The sequence below is a fragment of the Panthera pardus genome, unplaced genomic scaffold (genome assembly GCF_024362965.1).
Source record: "Panthera pardus isolate Hobbes unplaced genomic scaffold, ASM2436296v1 HiC_scaffold_1, whole genome shotgun sequence".
Taxonomy (NCBI): domain Eukaryota; kingdom Metazoa; phylum Chordata; class Mammalia; order Carnivora; family Felidae; genus Panthera; species Panthera pardus.
The window spans coordinates 86,342,952-86,361,816 of record NW_026526654.1 but is presented as its reverse complement, the minus strand read 5'-3'; the positions used below and the strand labels follow the sequence as shown (position 1 = coordinate 86,361,816).

The window sequence follows — 18,865 nt, the reverse complement described above, 5'->3', positions numbered from 1 at the left end:
AATAAGTGTGATAATAAGGGATGGTCACTATTATTAGTATCAAAAGTGCTAAGTATATATAATTACGTTCATACCTGCATTATTCCCAATAGCTAAAATGTGTAAGCAGACCAGATGTTTACTGATGGAAAAATAGATACACAAAATATGGTCTATACATACAATGGAATGTCACTCAACCTTAAAAAGGAAGGACATTCTGACACAAGCTACCACATGGATGAACCATGAGGACATTATGCTATATGAAGCAATCCAGTCACAAAAAGACAAATACTGTATGATTTCACCTAAGATGGGGTCATGAGATTCATAAATCTGGAAATTCTACAAAATAGGAAAGGTGAACGGTCCAGGGCAGCCATAATCTTCATAAATGTCCACTACAGTCCACCCCTAGCCTTCCGGGATCAACATACACTCTTCCTCCACAGTGAAACTTAACAACCATACATGGCCTAGAAAACGGACCAAAAAGCTCCCATCATTGTCTTGGATGGAAACACCTGATGTCATCAAAATATCAATGATCCTTAAATCAATCTGCAAAACTTAAGGAGATAAGAACCAACGGGGGTCAATGTTGGGCAGGTTCAGTTGGAAAAGCTAAAGTGAAGGTCAAATCTAGAATCCAGGAGATGGTCTGGCTTGGACACATGAAGGGAGGAATCATTTGTGCATTCGGCTTAGTGTTGGACACCATGGCCAAGGATGAAAGCTTGGGCAACACTTAATGGAGGTGGGAGAAGAAAAGCAGCCAACAGAAGATGCTGAGGAGGCGATTAGGAGAACAGCCAGGAGGGATGAGATGCTAACAGAGCCTCTGGGAGCAACCCAGGCACAGGGGGGGTGCAGAGACTGGGAAAGAGAAGAATCTCTAGTCTTCAGACTAGCTTCCCAAACCATGAGTGCCAGCCAGAACTCGGTGGAATGAGTGGTGCGTGAGTAGGAGGCACCGAGGGGAGGCAACCAAGGCCACACAACCCTGTTATGAAGTTCGACTCCAAAGGGAAGGGGAGGGATGTGGCAGAAACCTTTACATAATGGAATGGCTATGTTCAGCCCCCACATGAGCACACACTGTGGAGATCAACCGTCTAGGGCTCAGCGTGAACATTAGTCATCTGCGGGCACAGTTCGTACACATGCTTGGTTTTTCCTTTATGTCTCTGCAAAGGCCCCATTAGTTTATTCAGGCGCAAAGATTCTAGAGACTTTCCATTTAGAATAGTTCTGCAAACGGGCACTTAAATAGAGACAATGGCTTTGGCAGTGATTTGGGGGCTTTAAAAAATAAATTTGCACCAGTAACTCTAGCTGGTTTTATTTTGTTTTTCTAGGGTGAGTTACAAGCCATTTCTAAGAAAACATTTATCCTGTGACAGAGAATAACTTTTTTCCTCCCATACTTGTGTGTTCGATTTTGTAGTTTCACCGGTTCGCTCTTACTTAATACCCTTGGTTGGATACGTACCCTTCTCTATTTTCTATAAAAATTGGGCAAAGGACATATGAATTCAATTATTAATATAGCAAGCACATGTCACGTAGTGATGCCAACAGAACCAGCAATGGCATGCGGTCACCAGCTGCAGAGCCTGATTTCTGTAAGTCCCCCAGCTACCGGAGCACCCAGGGACAGCGGCCGTAAAGTGCACGTGGAGAGAAGCCCTTTACTCAAACACTCTTTCAAGTCTCGCAACGTTAAAACTTTTGCCAACATAAAAACAGAGCTGGCGGGCTTCCAGAAAGACAGCGAAGTAGGTGACAATGCCAACAGCCTCCTCCGCACTGAATGCTACGACATATGGAACAACACAAAGTTTCAGCAGCGAAATGCCGGCAGCGAACATTCAATCCGACTCGACCCAGGGCAGGGTAGGCGTGTTTCAATTCGCAGCGCAGGGGCGCCTGGGTGGCTCAGTCAGAGCACCCCACTTTCGATTTGGGCTCAGGTCAGGATCCCAGGGTGGTGAGGTCAAGCCCCGTGTCGGGCTCCATGCTGAGCGTGGAGTCGGCTTGGCTCGCCCTCCGCCCCTCTCCCCTGCCCGCATGCTCTCTCTCTCTCTCAACTAAAATTTAAACATTTAAAATGAGTTAATGAATGAATGAATTCGCACTGCAGAGTTGACAAGACCAAGGTCCAGATCACAGAGCGCTGAATCAATCCAAAGGCACGTCTCTGAGGGCCTGTGTTCCCCGGTTCCGCCTCAGAGACACAAGGGTAAGGTACTTAATTCCCTCGCCTCTGCCTCCTCATCTGTAAATTATGGGTAATCAGACCCACTTCCCAGGTTTCTCATGAGGACTGAATATGTCAACACAGACAGAGGCTCACTTATGTGCCTTGCACCAATAATGGTAATGGCATCATTATTATTTTTTCTTAATTTTTATTTAAAAAAAAAATTTTTTTTTAATGTTTATTTATTTTTGAGACAGAGAGAGACAGAGCATGAACAGGGGAGGGTCAGAGAGAGAGGGAGACACAGAATCCGAAACAGGTTCCAGGCTCTGAGCTGTCAGCACAGAGCCCGATGCGGGGCTCGAACTCACAGACTGCGAGATCATGACCTGAGCTGAAGTCAGACACTTAACCGACCGAGCCACCCAGGCGCCCCTTAATTTTTATTTTTGAGAGAGAGGGAGAGAGAGAGAGAGAGGGAGGGAGAGGGAGATGGCACACACGGGGAGGGGCCGAGATGGGGGACAGGACAGAGGATCTGAAGCGGGCCCTGTGGTGACAGCAGCCAGCCTGAGGCGGGCCTCGAACTCACAAACCACTAGATCATGACCGGAGCCAAAGTGGGACGCTCAACCGACTGAGCCACCCAGGCGCCCCGGCAGTGGCATCATTATTATTCCATGTTAGTTACATCCACTGAGGTTCACTGATGCAGGCTGAGCTCCAACTTGCTTCTGTGCCAGTTCTGACAGTATCTGGCTTCCTGCCCTCTTGCTGCTCTCCATTCCAATGCGTCTAGAATGAGTTCTAGGCTCCTCTGAGTCTCCTGGGATGTAGACTTGCCTTCTATACAGGAATGACACTGCCATGTTCAATCAGTTTATAACTGAGCTAAGGCATTCGTTTTCTCAGCACCTAGTTTCCCTGATTAACCTAAAGCCTTTCCCTGAGCCACAAGTGTATCGGTCAGGCCCCTCGGAGAAACAGGACCAACAGGCTGTATAGATAGATATAAATGTAAAGAAAATGTATACAGGAAAGGGCTCATGTGACTACAGAGGCTGGCAAGTCCCAAGGTCTGCAGGGTGAGTCGGCAAGCTGGGGACCCAGGCGAGCCGACAGGTTAGTTCCAGTCCAAGTCCAAAGGTCTGAGAACCAGGAGAGGTAATGATGTAGTTCTAGTTTGAAGGCTGGTGAGTTTGACACCCAGGAAGAGCCAATGTTTCAGTGTGAGTTCAAAGACAGAAAAAAAAAGCTGGTGTCCCAATTCAAAGGCTGTTATGCAGGAGGAATTCTCTTACTCTGGGAATGTCTGTCTTTTTATTCTGCTCAGGCCTTCACCTGGTTAGTTGAGGCCCACCCACCTGAGGAAGGACAATCTGCCTTGCTCTGTCTACCAACTGAAATATTCATCTCTTTCAGAAAAACGTTCACAGACACGCCCAGAATAACGTTTGAGCAAATATCTAAGCACCCTGTGGCCCAGTCAAATGGACGTATACAATTTACCATCATGATAAGTATACAGTCTCATAGCTCAGACTGAAACTAACCAGTAAGATTCCACTGGCTAAAGGTAGGCACACAACAAACCTCTAGTGAAGCAGACCAGATAAGTCATACACTATGGAGGGGCGCCTGGGTGGCTCAGTCCGTTAAGCATCTGACTTCAGCTGAGGTCATGATCTCATGGTCTGTGAGTTTGAGCCCCACACTGGGCTCTGTGCTGACAGCTCAGAGCCAAGAGCCTCCTTCAGATTCTGTGTCTCCCTCTCTTTCTGACCCTACCCCACTCACTCTATCTCTCTCTGTCTCTCACAAATGAATAAATGTTAAAAAAAATTTTTTTTTAAAGAAGTCATATACTGTGGACTTCTAGGAAAGAATATCCTCTCTTCTCTTCCTTTCAATGGGATACCTAGAGCTGGTGTAGGAGTTCACCATCCTCAGGGAAGTCAATGTAAGGAGCACAGAGCAGACCAGGAGACTCCCAGAGGAATGCTGTGGCTCTGATGAAGCCACATATAAAGTCTGATTATGTCGGGACATTTGCATTACCCAAGCAGATATATCCTCTATCGTGTGACCCAATTTGGTTGGATTTCCTGGAACTTGCAACAGGAAGTCTAAATGGTCTATTTACTCCAACACTAGGACCATTCTTGTCATCGCTCTGGCCCCCACTTCTGAGCTCTGTCCCTATATAAGCAGTCAGTATCTGCGACACTGTCCAAGCTAGATTAAAATATACTGGATCTGGAAAGTCTCCCTCAAACATCACCTCTGCCTAACAGAATGACCCCTCTACCCTTCCCCCCAAAATCTCAAGCAGATATGAATGTTGTCCCAGAGCAACCCCATTTGGAACATTTCTTTGACCCCTGAGATTGAACTGTGGGTCACCTTTTGGGGGGGGGGGCAGTCCCTCCACCCCACCCATACCCAACATTCTCCCTTTCACAACAGCCAGTGCCATCTGGTCATGGATCATGATCAAATGTCAGAAAGAATTACTGCATTAGTAATATGACAAGAAAAACAAAATAAATGATTAAATAGAGAACATATTTGTTGCTGGCAAGTATATTTGTTGAAGCAAAAACAGTATTTGATCAAATCAGCAGCTTTTTCTATCCCCAAATTCTTTCCCTGAAAAAAGAAACAAGTGGTTGCCTTCCCTGATGCTAATTTCAAAAGAAAAATTAGCCTTAACCTCTCATACTGGTGAATTTTTAATTTTATATTTATTACAGATGTTACCTGTGAATTTATTTATGTAACCTTCCCCAATCTACTTATATTTGTGACCTACACAAAGATTCAGGCTTAATATGGGGTAGGTGTTTCTTTAGATCTTTTTTATGGAGCCACCTAGTTTGGACGCTCTTGAAGTTTGATGAATAAAGCCTTATTCACCCTAATCATAACCCCTCTCAATTTACAGACAGTATTTATAACTCAAAAATAATAAGCATGAAGCAAGAGTGAGAGATCCAGGATCGGTGGGATTTCCAAGTGTTTGCTGCCTGGATTCTGGTGTTTAGTCATGAATGTCATGATGGAGTTATATTCCGACCAGAGATGAGAAAAGCATTAAGACTTCAGAGGTTTGGTCCGGGAAGGACAGCAGTGTCTGGGAGGGGCGGGGGGGGGGGGGGGGCGGAGAAAGAAGTTCAACCAATCCCATCTGCTTCCAATGTAGCCCTGGAAGGCTAGCATGGGAGAGACCCACTGAGCACCAGGTTTGGGAGGTGAATGGGGGCCGCTTTACCTAGGATCTTGAAAATGGCAACCCCAGGCCTCTTCCTGGTTGGGTCTGTTCCTCCCCAGGCCACGGTTCCACGGCTGCTGACCAGGTCTGGCCTGAGTTTCTGACTCTGGCTGCTGCGGAGGTAGGGTACAACCCTTCTTCCTGACCCTAGGGTACAGAGGATGTGGGGGGAGGAGGCACCCCTACTTGAGTGGGCTTCAGGGAAGCTGTGTTCTTGACTGACAGCCAGGGTTCCGTTCAGGCAAGGAGGCAGAGGAACATGTAGCGATGAGGTAGGGGAGCGTGTTTTCCCACAAGGAGATTTCCAGAGGGTAGGGCACAAATGTTTGAGCTGTAGTCCGCTGAGGCCCTTGGCGCAGGGGAGGGGAAGCCCAGATCAGCTTGGGGTTAAAAGGAGGGGCTGACGGTTGGCCCGAGGGCCTCATAACGTGGGCACGGGTCAAGAATTACAATAACTCGCTCACCCATCCGATGTATTTATTCAGCGTGCTCTCTGTGCCAGATGGTGGCTTGGCAATGACAATACAGACGTGAATGCCACACAGTCCCTGCCGTGTGGAGCGCACCTTCGAGGGGCCTCGACATAGGGCGGTGGGGACGTGCTGTGAGAAGAATCGGGCAGGTGAGGGAATTGAGAGGGGGCAGGGGCCGCTCTCTTAGGTCAGGTGGTCAGGAGAGGCCGGTGTGAAGGATGGCACCGGGCAGACAGCTGAAGGGGGCAGGGGGGTGCCGGGATGAGGAGGCTTCCTGCAGAGGCCATGACAGCCACGCGGCGTGTGGAGGGAGGCCTCCAGGACAGAGGGGCCAGAGGACAGCGGGAGGGGAGGGAAGGGGGAGGCAGGGGGGAAGGCCGGCGCGGGCAGGCCCTGAGAGGTCCCGGCCTGGTCTTTGCACCTGATTCCGAGTGCAACACCAGGCCAGGGGCACCCTGAGTGTGCAGAAGTGCCACCATCTGATGTGACACGACAGACCCGCGGTGCGATGTGCGTGGATGGCCGCGGGCTGCCTGGAACGTCAGTTCCAACAGCAGCCACGAAGACAAGTGTGGCCCCGACCTCTCGGCAGCAGCTGTATGCGGGACAGGGTTGTTTTTGGTTTTTTGCCTTAAAAGTGAATCGGCAGACGCCAAAGTCGGTCTTTGGATTCCGAGACTTCCAAAACAGAAGACACAAAAGCTACTGCTGGCGAGGGGACTGCGGTCTCTGGAAACGGGCAGCTGGACAGGTCTGGCCCCTCTGGAAGAAGCACGCACAGCCTGCTGAACTGCTCACAGTGGCTACAAAGACCTACTGGTTCAAGGCTGCTGGCGTGGAGCCCCCAGGCGGGGGCCGGAGGGGTCGCCTGGCCTGCGGGGCTCGGGGGGCGCAGCTAACGAAGCGGGAGGGCCCTGGGCCGTCAGACGGCAGGGCCATGCCTGGGGTCAGAAGGGCGCCAACACCTACCGCGCAGTGCGCAACAGCCTCCATTGTAACATGCATCCAGAATCAAAGTGTAGACGCTCTGATTCTGCCTTTACATCATCCTGACCAGGGACTCTGGGACGGAAGGCGGGACAGCAACGACACATGCGCACACCCTCCCGTAAGGTGCACGTCCCGTCCCGGTTCCGCCCTGGATCCCCTTACTGCACTCGGGCCTAACATCTAGAGGGAGGTGGAAACTTCCGAGTTGGAGCTCTTTAGCCACCTGCCCCGATGCCCTCCGACTGGCAGATCAGAAAGGAGGCCTCCAGAAAGTGAGGTGACCTGACCAGGACGTGGGCCTCTGGGAGGGGAGGGTGGAGGCGGCGGGAAGGCAGAGCCCCTCTGCCCACCGCAGCCCCGCACCCCTACCCTTACTGTCCAGGTGAAGGTCACCCCGTCAGAGGGAGAATTCCATCGTGATCGCCTGCTCCAAGTGTCCCCACCCTGATCAACCCCTCCCTTGCCCTGCCCTGTCCTTCAGCCTTCTCGCAGAAGATGGCAATCTCGCCCAGACCCACAACCACCGGGGTAGCGGTCAGTACCCAGAACTTTGGGGCCACAGGAAGTGGGCGTGGGGCTAGAAGTCCTGACAGCTGTTCCTAGAAGAACATCAGCACGAAGCAATCACTTGCCGAGAGTCACAAGAAACCGTCTGAGATGTAACCGGACCGGTTAGCGTCTGCACGGAAACAAGTGTGCTGTCCTTCCCGGCATTCCCGTTGGTTATGTGTCTCTTCACTGATGTCTCTACTGCTTATAACATCTCCCGACCTCCTCCTCAAGGCCGCAACGGCGGTGCAAAGTAGGCTTCCGAGTCAAAGCCACCCAAGTTAAATCTTGGTTCTAAAGCATAACCAGCTGAGCTGTGTGCCTTCGGGTGAGTTACTTCATCTCTCTGAACCTCAAGCTCCTCCAATTATAAAAGAGCCATAAAACGTCACAAAACTGATGAGAAGATTAAATGAGACGACAGAAAGGAACGTACCTGTGCTCCGCATGTAATAGAGTCTCAGAAACAGTTTCTTTCTTCCTCCTTTGGGAATTAGCCCTCAGAGAGTGAAGCGTGAGTTTAAGTCACTTAGCAGCGCTAAATCCTTATCTTCTGAAGGTGAATTCTACCTTTGGAAAGGGCCAAAAGCTATTAGGATCCAAGTGTGATGAAGAAGGCCAGCAATCAAGCAAACAAGGCACGGTACAGCCTCTGTGTTGGTGGACAGAATGGTTTTCTGGACGGATCAAAGACAGACTTCTCTTGACGCCCATGTTCCCAGCGAGCGCGGTGCTGGGGGGTGTGTCTACAACAGCAAACAGATCGGAGTCCTTGTCCTGAAGAGCTCCCGGGTCTCTATGAGCTGCAGTGGCATGGCTAGTGGAGGTCTCGAAAATAATGCACAAGGGGTTGGAGATATCGTAGGCACTTTGTTTAAAAGGAAGCTTTGCTGCCTCATACCTTAACCAAAAACACCTATAAAGCCTCTACATAAATCATTAGAGAAGGAACAATTCGACCCTTTCCCCGAATAATTAGCTATTTTTCACTGATCTGGCTTCGTTTGATCCAACGAAAATAAGGAACAAATAAATTATTTGAGTTTCACAACTGGGTAGGCATTTTCCAGGCCTGGGGTTTCAAAGCAAGAAAGTTACTCGATCATTTTCTTTTCTAGAGTCTCTACTCGGGTCATTAATTATTACTTTAAACAACTCGTAGCCCTTATGACACGGAGGCAGATCTGCAGCTTGTGAACTGGTTTTTCATACCGTATACAACAAAAGCCACCTAGGTGGGAAGTTCCACGCCCTTCTCTTGTGCCTTGTTTCCCTCAACCTCAACATGGAGACGTTAGAACTGCCTACCCATTACACTGTGGGGAGGGTTAAATGGGCTCCTACGATTTAAAAGGTTTCAACAGTGCCAGGAGCCCAGTGAGTTTGCTATTGCTGGTGTTATCTGATATTGAAACGATAATAGCAAGTAGTGGGCAATAGACCGTTTTCTACACTTGGATTCCTGCCTTCCCCTTAAGATGAAAAGATATCATCCAAAGCGAGCTTTGTGGGTTTTGTTTCGTGGCCGGCAAAAACTCAACTTATGTGGCATCACGATTATGCAAAGAGAAACAAATATAAAGATTCCACCCTCTGATGTGGCATGGGGTGTGGAGGCCACTGAGTGTGGTGAAACGGGAGCGCGTCCAGGATCGGGCATAGGAGGCACACACATTGCTATGTGGGTAGCAGCTCGCCAAGTTTGAATCTGACCTTGAACATTCCTTCCTGCATTCTACGGCCCTCGGCCACAGCACCCACAGAATGAAGATACGACAAGGTGGGGTTTGGCAGTCACCCCAGGGGCTGAGATCACAGGAAAACAGAGGAAGGCGATCTGGGGCAGCAAAACTCAGTCTGACTTCCTCTCGGTCCTCTCGGACCCCCAAGGCTGGGGATGCGGGGCGGGCTGTGAACCTTCTCTCCCACCCCAACTGCAGCCTCGGTTTAGGGTCACTGCACGGGGAGAAGGGAAAAGAAAGCAGTGACACGTGTGGCATGGAGAATCCAAAAGGCTGCGACTGTCCAGCTCTGGGACTCTGTGTCTCTAGTGCCCCGAGGGGTGGAGGTTGGGGAGAAGGTGGTGGGGATGGGGTCGACCGCGAGAACGAAGAAATAGAGTTTATGGCCCATTATGGCCATTCCTTGCCCCGAAGCACAGTCAGACCTGTGACCCGAGCGGGTTGGACATCGTGTCACAAACGCAGAGCAGCTTGCTCATTCACGTCTTCACTCCTCTCCCGAAGCAGAGCCCCCAGGGCACCCAGAACCTGGGACCGGGCTTCCGGGTAGGCACAGGGCAGAGACGAGGCTGCTGAAATTCACACGCTAGCCTTTCCGTTCCCTGGGGACACAAACACGGACGCGTGTTCTCCTCTTGTGCGCTGGACACTGGGCTGGGCGCTGAGAGCACAGCAGCAACGAGCCCTGGGATAGCACCTCAGCATCCACGGAGCGGAAATTCTGGAGGGAGACACCGCATCGAGCTGCAAGTTAAGGGTGCCATTTCGGCTGAAGAGCGCGGTACCACGGGAGTGCGGAGGAGGGTTCCAGTCGCCCCGCGTCTTGTACGGAAAACGAATAACGGATCTAGGGTTATGTTTATTCTGCCACTACTCTGCAAGTCCAAACACGAGTCTACCGGGTTCACCAGATGCTTAAGCTTTGCCTGCCTGCCCCGCTCCGGAACTCCCAAAGCATCTCTCCATGGATCCTAGACACGGAATCGGAAGCAGGCTCCAGGCTCCGAGCCGTCAGCACAGAGCCCGACGCGGGGCTCGAACCCGTGAGGTCATGACCTGAGCCGAAGTCGGACGCTCAACCCACTGAGCCCCCCAGGCGCCCCTAGTCCTTCATCACTCCTGGGTTTCACTTGCTCTGTTTACTCGTTTGGTTAAAAAGTGACTGATTTCCTCTATTCGGCTGCTTCAGCATCCATGAAATGTTGAGGCGCTCTCCTTATCCCATCATCCCCTGCAGAGACTCGCTAAGGTGCCCGAGGGTGCTTCTCTTTGGCAACCACTGTCGGTTCCTGACACCAGTGCAACCTGTTGTTAATATGCTCCCTAAACTGTCCAAACCACAGATGTTACTGTGTGATATCTTTGTATCTCCCTTCGTTCCAAGCATCAAAATAACCCCACTTTCCATAATAAGATATGATGCCGCCAAGGTCATTCCTCTCACACCTCGCAGTCGCTGTGTTCTGGATCCGTGGGTGCGGACAGACGAACCTCCTCCGCCAACTGAAATGAATTTCCACACAAGCCTACTTGGCTCAGTGTTAGAACATCCAAGAATATGGAGAGTTGGAAAGTAATTTTGAGACGACTGACTTTCTTACTTGACCAGAGAGAAATCCGAGGCCCCACGAGGTCGAGTGACTTAGCCAGAGCCGCCTGGCTAGTAAGGGTTGGTGGCACCTGAGGACAGGTGTGGGGGCCCTTGTTCTCAGGCATCCTTCCTACCACTACCACTGGCTCCCCGCTGCTCAGCACGGCGCCTGAGATATCACGCCATAAAGACATTTTAGACGGACAGACGGTGATTGCCTGGGAGCTCAGTCAGTTAAGCGTCTGACCTCGGTGCAGGTCACGGTTTTGAGTTTGAGTCCCGCGTCGGGCTCTCTGCCGTCAGCACCGAGTCTGTTTCGGACCCTCTGTGTACCCCCCTCTCTCTCCCCCTCCCCTGCTGGTTCTTGCTTTCTCTCCAAATTGCCTACCATAATAGAAAAGGTCAGAGCCCGGTTTTGAACCCAGGCCCTCGGACTGAGTCTGTGGTCTTGAAGACGATGCTGTACCAACAATGAAGGGAAGGCTACATCACAACACGTGTAACCCTGAAGGAGGAGGAGAGGGCTGGGGGCGGGGGGGAGCGTTTAAGAACCACGAAACCGAAATTGACTATCATACAAATGTACAGAATTATCACGAATACATATGCTTCATACTATATACACGTAAACCACAGTCTGATACCCTTTCAGACTGCTAGACACTGTGGGGTCGCTGATCTGAACCTCAAAGACTATGTAAAGTAAGACAGGGCACAATATTCGCTTTCTCGCCATATAGATTTTGAATTACAGCAACTGGTGCTATGTTGTTCATAAAAAAAGACTGAATAATAAATGTAAAACATTAGTCATAATAGCCGCCTTCTTAAACCTAGCTAAACCCACTTTTTTTTTTTTTTTTTTAATGCCAGAGAACAGGAGTGCCTGGGTGGCTCCGTTGGGTAGGCGTCTGACTCTTGATTTCAGCTCAGGTCGGGATCTCACGGGTTTGTGACTTCAAGGCCCATGTTGGGCTCTGCACTCACAGTGTGGGGCCTGCTTGGGATTCTCTCTCCCCCCTCCTCTTTGCCCCTCCCCTGCTCTCTCTCGCTGTCTCTCTCAAAATAAATTTAAAAAATAAATAAAATAAAAAAATAAATGCCCGAGAACGTATTACCGCAAGAAGTTGATGCCATTATTGGGTGATTTATCAGTACTCAGATCCTCATGTTATCATGCAGTTTCCCCCAACACTAAATTGGAACATGACTTCTGGGTGGGCTGATCTTCCTAAGGCCATACCATCGACATTTCCACTTGGTGGTTACTTCTTAGAACGCCCCCTACTTAAAAACGTACTTGAATGGAGCTCATTTTGCCAAACTGGACATTGACCTATGCAAGATTACTGCAAAGGGATTTGAAGTTCTCTTGAAACTCCCCTGAATGATTTCCCTCCTTTCCTGGCTAAATGAACCAGTGGTCTACCCCACGGGGGCTGCTGTGACAAGCTGTGGTGGGGACCACGGACTTTCCCACACTGAAAGTGGCGTAGGAGGGACCTGCTGTGTTGTCCTTGAAGTCATTATTCTTTGTGGGCGTCTTCACATCCTCCTCCATGTCCCATCCCCCCGCCCCCCGCTTCTACCTCCCCTTTGCAAGGTTGCCCACCGGCACAGGGCACCGATTATCCAGAGTGACCCAGCACAGGCAAAGATACGCAGGAGCCCCAGGCAGATGCTGGACACAGAGGGTAAGCCTGTGACTGCTCTGCCATTTTTAAAGATGTCTACACCTCGAGCATATAAATAATCCAGAATACGTTTTCCTCTGTTGATTCATTTATGTTTGGAAAATCCTTATAAATTCCTATTCCACGGCACACACAATAATCCATTCCTGGAAGTGTTTCAGTTTCCAGTCAGGATTCAAACAGACATCGGGAAAACTCAGGGATTGTTCTGGTGTCTCTTAAAATCCTCATCGAGTGTCAATGGCTGAGTCACCAGCCCCTAAATCTTACAAACATGAAACCAAAGCATCACGGTGCTCCCATCAGCAGGATTCAGGAGCTCCGAGGGACACCCCGGGTCTCTCAGAAACATCGACATCTAGTGGCCATAGACAGAAGTACCATCCTGAATTCGCCACCCCCACTCCAGACAGGTCTAGAAGGGTGCTCAGGTTGCAAGCTAGTTCACCCTCCTGATTTCCAGGTAAGAAAGTTGAAGCCTGGGGTTAGAACGGCTCACCCATTTCACACCTCTGATCGGTGGTGTTAGTACTTAATTCCCACAGGTCATTGCTACCTGAATATTAATATGCAGGAAGGAACTCGGGACAAATCACCCATGCAACGGTGAGTGGGTAAGAGGAGCTTCAGTGGTTTATGGCTCACTAGGTATCTGCATCTAAATGCGGTGATTTTCCAAACGCTATCATTCATCCTTTATCAATCACGGCACTGCGTTATGAAAGGGAAAAAGAAGTTAAAATTCACATCCCAGTCTAAGTGAAAACCAGGTCAAAGCAAGCTCAGAGGAAGTACATCAGGCAGCACTCTGGTTCTGAAACTCTACGCAAACTTAGCTCACACAAGCCATTTTCTGCAGTTCATGATCATAAAATGCGAGCAAACAAAATACCCTTGCTTCTTGAACACTGGATACTTTATATCTAAACTTTAAAAAAATCACAGAGGTAAATAACTTTGCGCAGTAGGTACACATAGGTCCTATAAACCTAAAACGGGATGCCAAAGGAGACTTCTTTTCATAGACGAATAAACAGCAGGGGAGAGAGAAAATTCGAGAGTTAGGAATCAGAGCTGTTACGCAAGGTAGAGGGGAAAAAAGAAAAAAAACGAAGTCAAGGTTCTTAGTCCCAAAATATCCCTGCAGGAAGCTCAGGGGAACGATTTTCCATGGAAAACAGGAGACACGTGTCATCAATGACAGGCTGGGCAGGGCGGTGAGCAATACAGGAACCTATGGCGGAAGGAGGGCAAAGCTTCCGGAACAGACACTGGCCGGCCCTCCCGAAGGAAGGCTGTGGGCTCCAAGGCCAGGACCCTGAAGGTTTATACTCTTCGTATAAAATGTGTCTTTTATGGAGAAATTCCATCACACGCTACTGTGTCCAAGGAGCTCCTCAGAGCAAAATCCTTTTACACTTCCCGTCTCCCCTTGTCATCAGGCCAGCGGACACAGAAACCGGTCTTCATCTGGAGAGTCGGGCAGAGATGCTGTCTGTGGTTGGAGGCTCCCAGTAATCTGCCTGGAACATTTATTTACTTCTCCTCTAACAGATTGGAAATAAAAGTAGGGGCGCCTGGGTGGCTCGGTCAGTTGAGCGTCTGACTCCGGCTCAGGTCATGATCTCACGGTTTCGTGGGTTCAAGCCCCATGTTGGGCTTTGCGCTGACAATGCAGAGCCTGCTTGGGATTTTCTCTCTCGCTCTCTCTCTGTCCCTCCCCCACTTTTTTCTTCCTCTCTTTCTCAAAAATAAACGTTAAAAAAAATTTTTTTTAATAAAAGTAACAACAAAACCAAGACCCAAGACAACTGTGTGTGTGTGTGTGTGTGTGTGTGTGTGTGTATTATGTATATTATATATCAAGTCTGTATGCCCGAATGTAGACAAACCCGAATGAACCTGGTCCGTTCTGAATTTAAATTTAAGATCAATTCTTCATGACGATCAAGAAACAAACACTTCAAGATCAAACTATGCCACTGAGACCCCCAGATCCTTTACAGCCAGGCTTTCCCCTCCCGTTCTTCCATGTGTAATTGCATGAAGAACAGAGACCCGAGGGGCCCTGAGGGCCCAGAATGAGAGACTCCTGTGAAAACGCCAAGCCATACTTTCTCCCCAGCAACGAGGAAGGTTTTAGTTCTTCCACGAGAAACGACACAACTGATGATGAGCAGGGATGGCATGAAAAAGCTGGAGACAGGCGATCTGGACACAGCAGAGACCCACACGGGCGGCCACTGCAGGGATGGAGGGGAAGTGACCCCTGCAGGTGACTGCTGCAGGGGTGGACTAACTGGGGGGTGAGGGGCAGCGAGGGCACCTGTGCACAGAAGGTCAGGGGAACTCCTGGGGCCCCGTGCCTCTGCTGCCTTGTCTGTCCACTGCAGCACTCCCCCCGTGCCCTTCTTTCTGGTCCTAGCCTACCCAACTATGGGCAGGCTCTTTCCCCCATGATCTTTTTTATTATTATCATTCCTATTGTTTTAAGTTTATTTATTTTGAGAGAGACAGAGAGAAAGAGCACAAGTCGGGGAGGGGCAGAGAGAGGGGGGAGGACAGAGGATCAGGAAGCAGGTTCCATGTGGACGGCAGAGAGCCCTATGTGGGGCTCGAACTCACGAACCCCAAGATCACGACCCGAGCCGACACGGCCCGCTTCTCTTAGGATTCACCTCAGAATGTTTCCTCTATGGAGTCTCTTCCTTGCTTCCCTTGTCCCAGAAGCACCTCCAAAAGGGACCATTCTCTCCCTTGGGCTCCACTGGACTCAACCAATGGACACACAGCATTTATTCATCCGCTTCCCTCTACCGACCATCCCACCTTCTATGTTGCACACGTGTGTGCCCCCGATGCCTCCCCCAGAATCCCATGCCCGGCATCCCCCAAGAGCCCCTGGGCAGGAGGGGAGGGGCCTGCGAGCCTGAGGCACCACTCGGTCAGTTGCACCTGATGGAGCTGGGCGGAACCTGCACAGGAAGGTCGCCAGGGTACGGCTGGAATGTGACAGGCCCGGAAACCCTGAGGGAGTCCGTATGGGGTGTCTCGTGTGGTCCGTGGGGGAGGGGGGCCGTGACAGGTGTCAGCGAGGCCACTGGACAGGGCTAGGGCGGGGGTAGGGGACTGGGCAGGAACAGGACAGAAAATATCCGGCTTCTGAGGAAGCTCTACCTCCAGCCCCAGGCGTAATGTCGTTCACCTAAAATGTCAAGACAAAGACGGGCGACTCAGATGACCACAGGCACAATCCGTCCACAGGGATTGAAATCACTTGCTGCCATTCACATCTTCATGGCAGATCACAAGGACCCTGCAACAAGGCAGGTGCTGTGTGGAGAGACAGGACGGCGAGCTGAAGTCTCCGAGAATCTAAGGAAGTTAGCACCGGGAGGGCTCACTTAGAGGTCGCATACTCTATCCCTTCCACGTATGTTCAGGGTACCCAGAGAAGAGAAGAGAAGAGAAGAGAAGAGAAGAGAAGAGAAGAGAAGAAGAGAAGAGAAAGAAGAGAAGAGAAGAGAAGAGAAGAGAAGAGAAGAGGAGAAAGAAGAGAAGAGAGAAGAGAAGAAGAGAAGAGAGAGAGGAGAAGAGAAGAGAGAGAGGAGAAGAGAAGAGAAGAGAAGAGAAGAGAAGAGAAGAGAAGAGAAGAGAAGAGAAGAGAGGAAGAGGAGAGGAGAGGAGAGGAGAGGAGAGGAGAGGAGAGGAGAGGAGAGGAGAGGAGAGGGAAGAGAAGAGAAGAGAAGAGAAGAGAAGAGAAGAGAAGAGAAGAGAAGAGAAGAGAAGAGGCCTCCCACAGCTTCCCACCTAACCAATGGCAGATCCGGGTCTAGAACACAGCTTAACTCAGAGCACACATGCCCGTAAGAAGGTGACGGACAAAACCCTCAAGTAACACAACTTAGATGTTTTAGGACAACAGTATAAACGGCACGTTTCTGAGAAGTGGGTAGACCTCCCAGGACATCACGGCAGCACCAGTTCAGGCTTCCCCTTTGATTTCGTTTCTGAGTGTTGTGCAAACTAACACAGATGTGGGCAATACATGTGTCCGTCCATGTGTCCGTAGAGCCCCGCTGTGCAGCCCGGTACTCTACAGACGGTGGTCGTCAACATTGCAAGGAGTCCTAACTTTGAAGCAGGAGGACAGAGGCGAGTTTCACGTAACATTAGAAAAACACATCACCGTCTCAGCCAGTCTTCTGGCAGAGACACAGCACAAAAAACGATTTCACCTCGTGTGGACTATTGCCCGAGGCTGAGACCCAGCCCGGGGGCCCTTCTGTGGCCCGGGAGCTGCTCTGGCTGGACGCCACCACCGGCTCCCCTTTCCCCTTGGCTGGCTGTCGCCAGACTTGGGGAAAGTGGCCCCTGAGCGACGGTACATGGTGTGAGCCAGCCTCAGATCCTGGGAAAAATAAGGCACATCAACTATTCTGTGTGTGTTTTGTTCTATGTGTGTGTGTGTTGTTTGTTTGTTTGTTTGTTTGTTTGAGCATTCCTTTCTTGTAACAAGCATGTTTGGTTTCCTGGGAGGACCAGTCAAGCAGGTTAATTTGGCTCTGGGAAACTGACCGGTCAGCGTTATCAGATTTCATGGAGCTAGGAGTACAGGGAAGATTGAAATCTTCTCCTACTCGCTAAGATCAACTTTCTACCTGTCTTCTAGTATCTTCTATACACAAGTAACGTTATAACAATTTCTCACAAACCCATGGTTAATATCAGTCTATGACGTATACAGGTGGCTCAAAGAATCTGAAACCATCCGCAAATGAAAATAATCAGACTTGTCTTTTCTTGGCTTGCAGAGGGCTGTGGTGGCCCCACGGTAAAGGTACGTTAGGCACTTTCTTCAGAGTATTTAACACGTGGCACAAAGGCCTCCTTGGACTTCGGCTCTCCCTGCGACATCAGTTTTGAGCCTTTGGTATACGGAAGTTAGCACCATACCAGATATGTGGAGGAAATCTATACTGCCTAAATCGCACTGTGACAATATGACATTTTTAATACCTACTATGACCATTTACGCTGCCTTAGGAATTATTATTATCACTGGTGCTATTATTATGTTATAGTGAAGGAAACTAAGTAACCAGAGAAGTGATAGGTTTGTTTTTAGCCCCTCATCTGGTCCAGGTTAGAATTCAGACATTTCTGACCCCTAATACTGAATTCACGTAGCCAAAGATTTAATAGTCCTCGGGTCTACACATTACTCTCAACTTATTATTATTATTATTATTATTATTATTATTATTAATTAGCTTGATTTCCTTTTGCTAGGTCCCTTGAGGATTTTTGGGTTATTTTTTCTTCCAGTTTCTTAAGATGAATTCTAACCTGTGTGTTAGAAATTCCTTCTCTAGGGGCACCTGGGTGGCTCGGCCGGTTGAGCATCTGACTTCGGCTCAGGTCATGATCTCATGGCTCACGAGTCCAAGCCCCGCATCGGGCTCACTGCTGTCAGCTCAGAGCCCGCTTCAGAGCTTCTGTCCCCCTCTCTCTCTGCCCCTGCCCGGCTTATGCTCTCTCTCTCTCTCAAAAATAAATAATCCTTTAAAAAAATAAAAGTTAAAAAATTCCTTCTCTAGAGAAAAGGTATTAAAGACTATTTCCTCTAAATACAACAATTCCTGGACCCCACAGGCTTGGCATAAGGTCTCCTTTTTTTTTTTTTTAAGTTTAAGTAGTCTCTACACCCAATGGGGGGCTCAAACTCACAACCCTGAGATCGAGAGCTGCATGTTCTTCTGACTGAATCAACCAGGCGCCCCTAAGACCTCCTGGTTTTAAACTTGCTAGATAACTTGAAATTGATGGTAAAATCTCTACTTTCTTGAATCACTTGAAATGCCCTTCTTCCTCAAGTACCAAACTGAATTTTGTAAGTGTTAAAGGACAAAGAGGAAGGAAAAACTATATGTTCTCTACTTGTAGGATGCGACTTTCGTCATGGACAGGAGATTAAGAATGCATACAGATCCTACTTCTCCCTGGGTATTTCAAGTGTACTTGATCTGCTGAACTGTGAAATAAAAATATTTAAAATCAGAGGCCCCTGGGTGGCTCAGTCTGTTGAGCGTCCGACCTTGGTTCAGGTCATAATCTCACGGTTGGTGAGTCTGAGCCCCAGGAAGAGCTCTTTGCTGTCAGGGGGAGCCCCGCTTTGGATCCTCTGTCCCCCCTCGCTCTGCCCCTCCCCTGCTCGCTCTCTCGCTCAAAAACAAATAAGCATTTAAAAAAAATAGTTAAAAGCATTTATTATATTTGTACTTACCAAGTCGTTTATAGCTCTAATGGCTTTTGCTTTATGTTTCGATCCACGTTATTTCTCGTATCAGTATCTTATCTCAAAACTAGA

The 18,865-nt window shown here is 49.4% G+C and overlaps 1 protein-coding gene across 2 annotated transcripts in view; it reads right to left on the bottom strand.

Annotated features, from left to right (window-relative positions):
- SPATA13 (spermatogenesis associated 13) overlaps positions 1 to 18,865 on the bottom strand; it is a 338,414-nt gene that overhangs the window by 247,319 nt on the left and 72,230 nt on the right. The gene's annotated exons all lie outside the window — the stretch shown is intronic.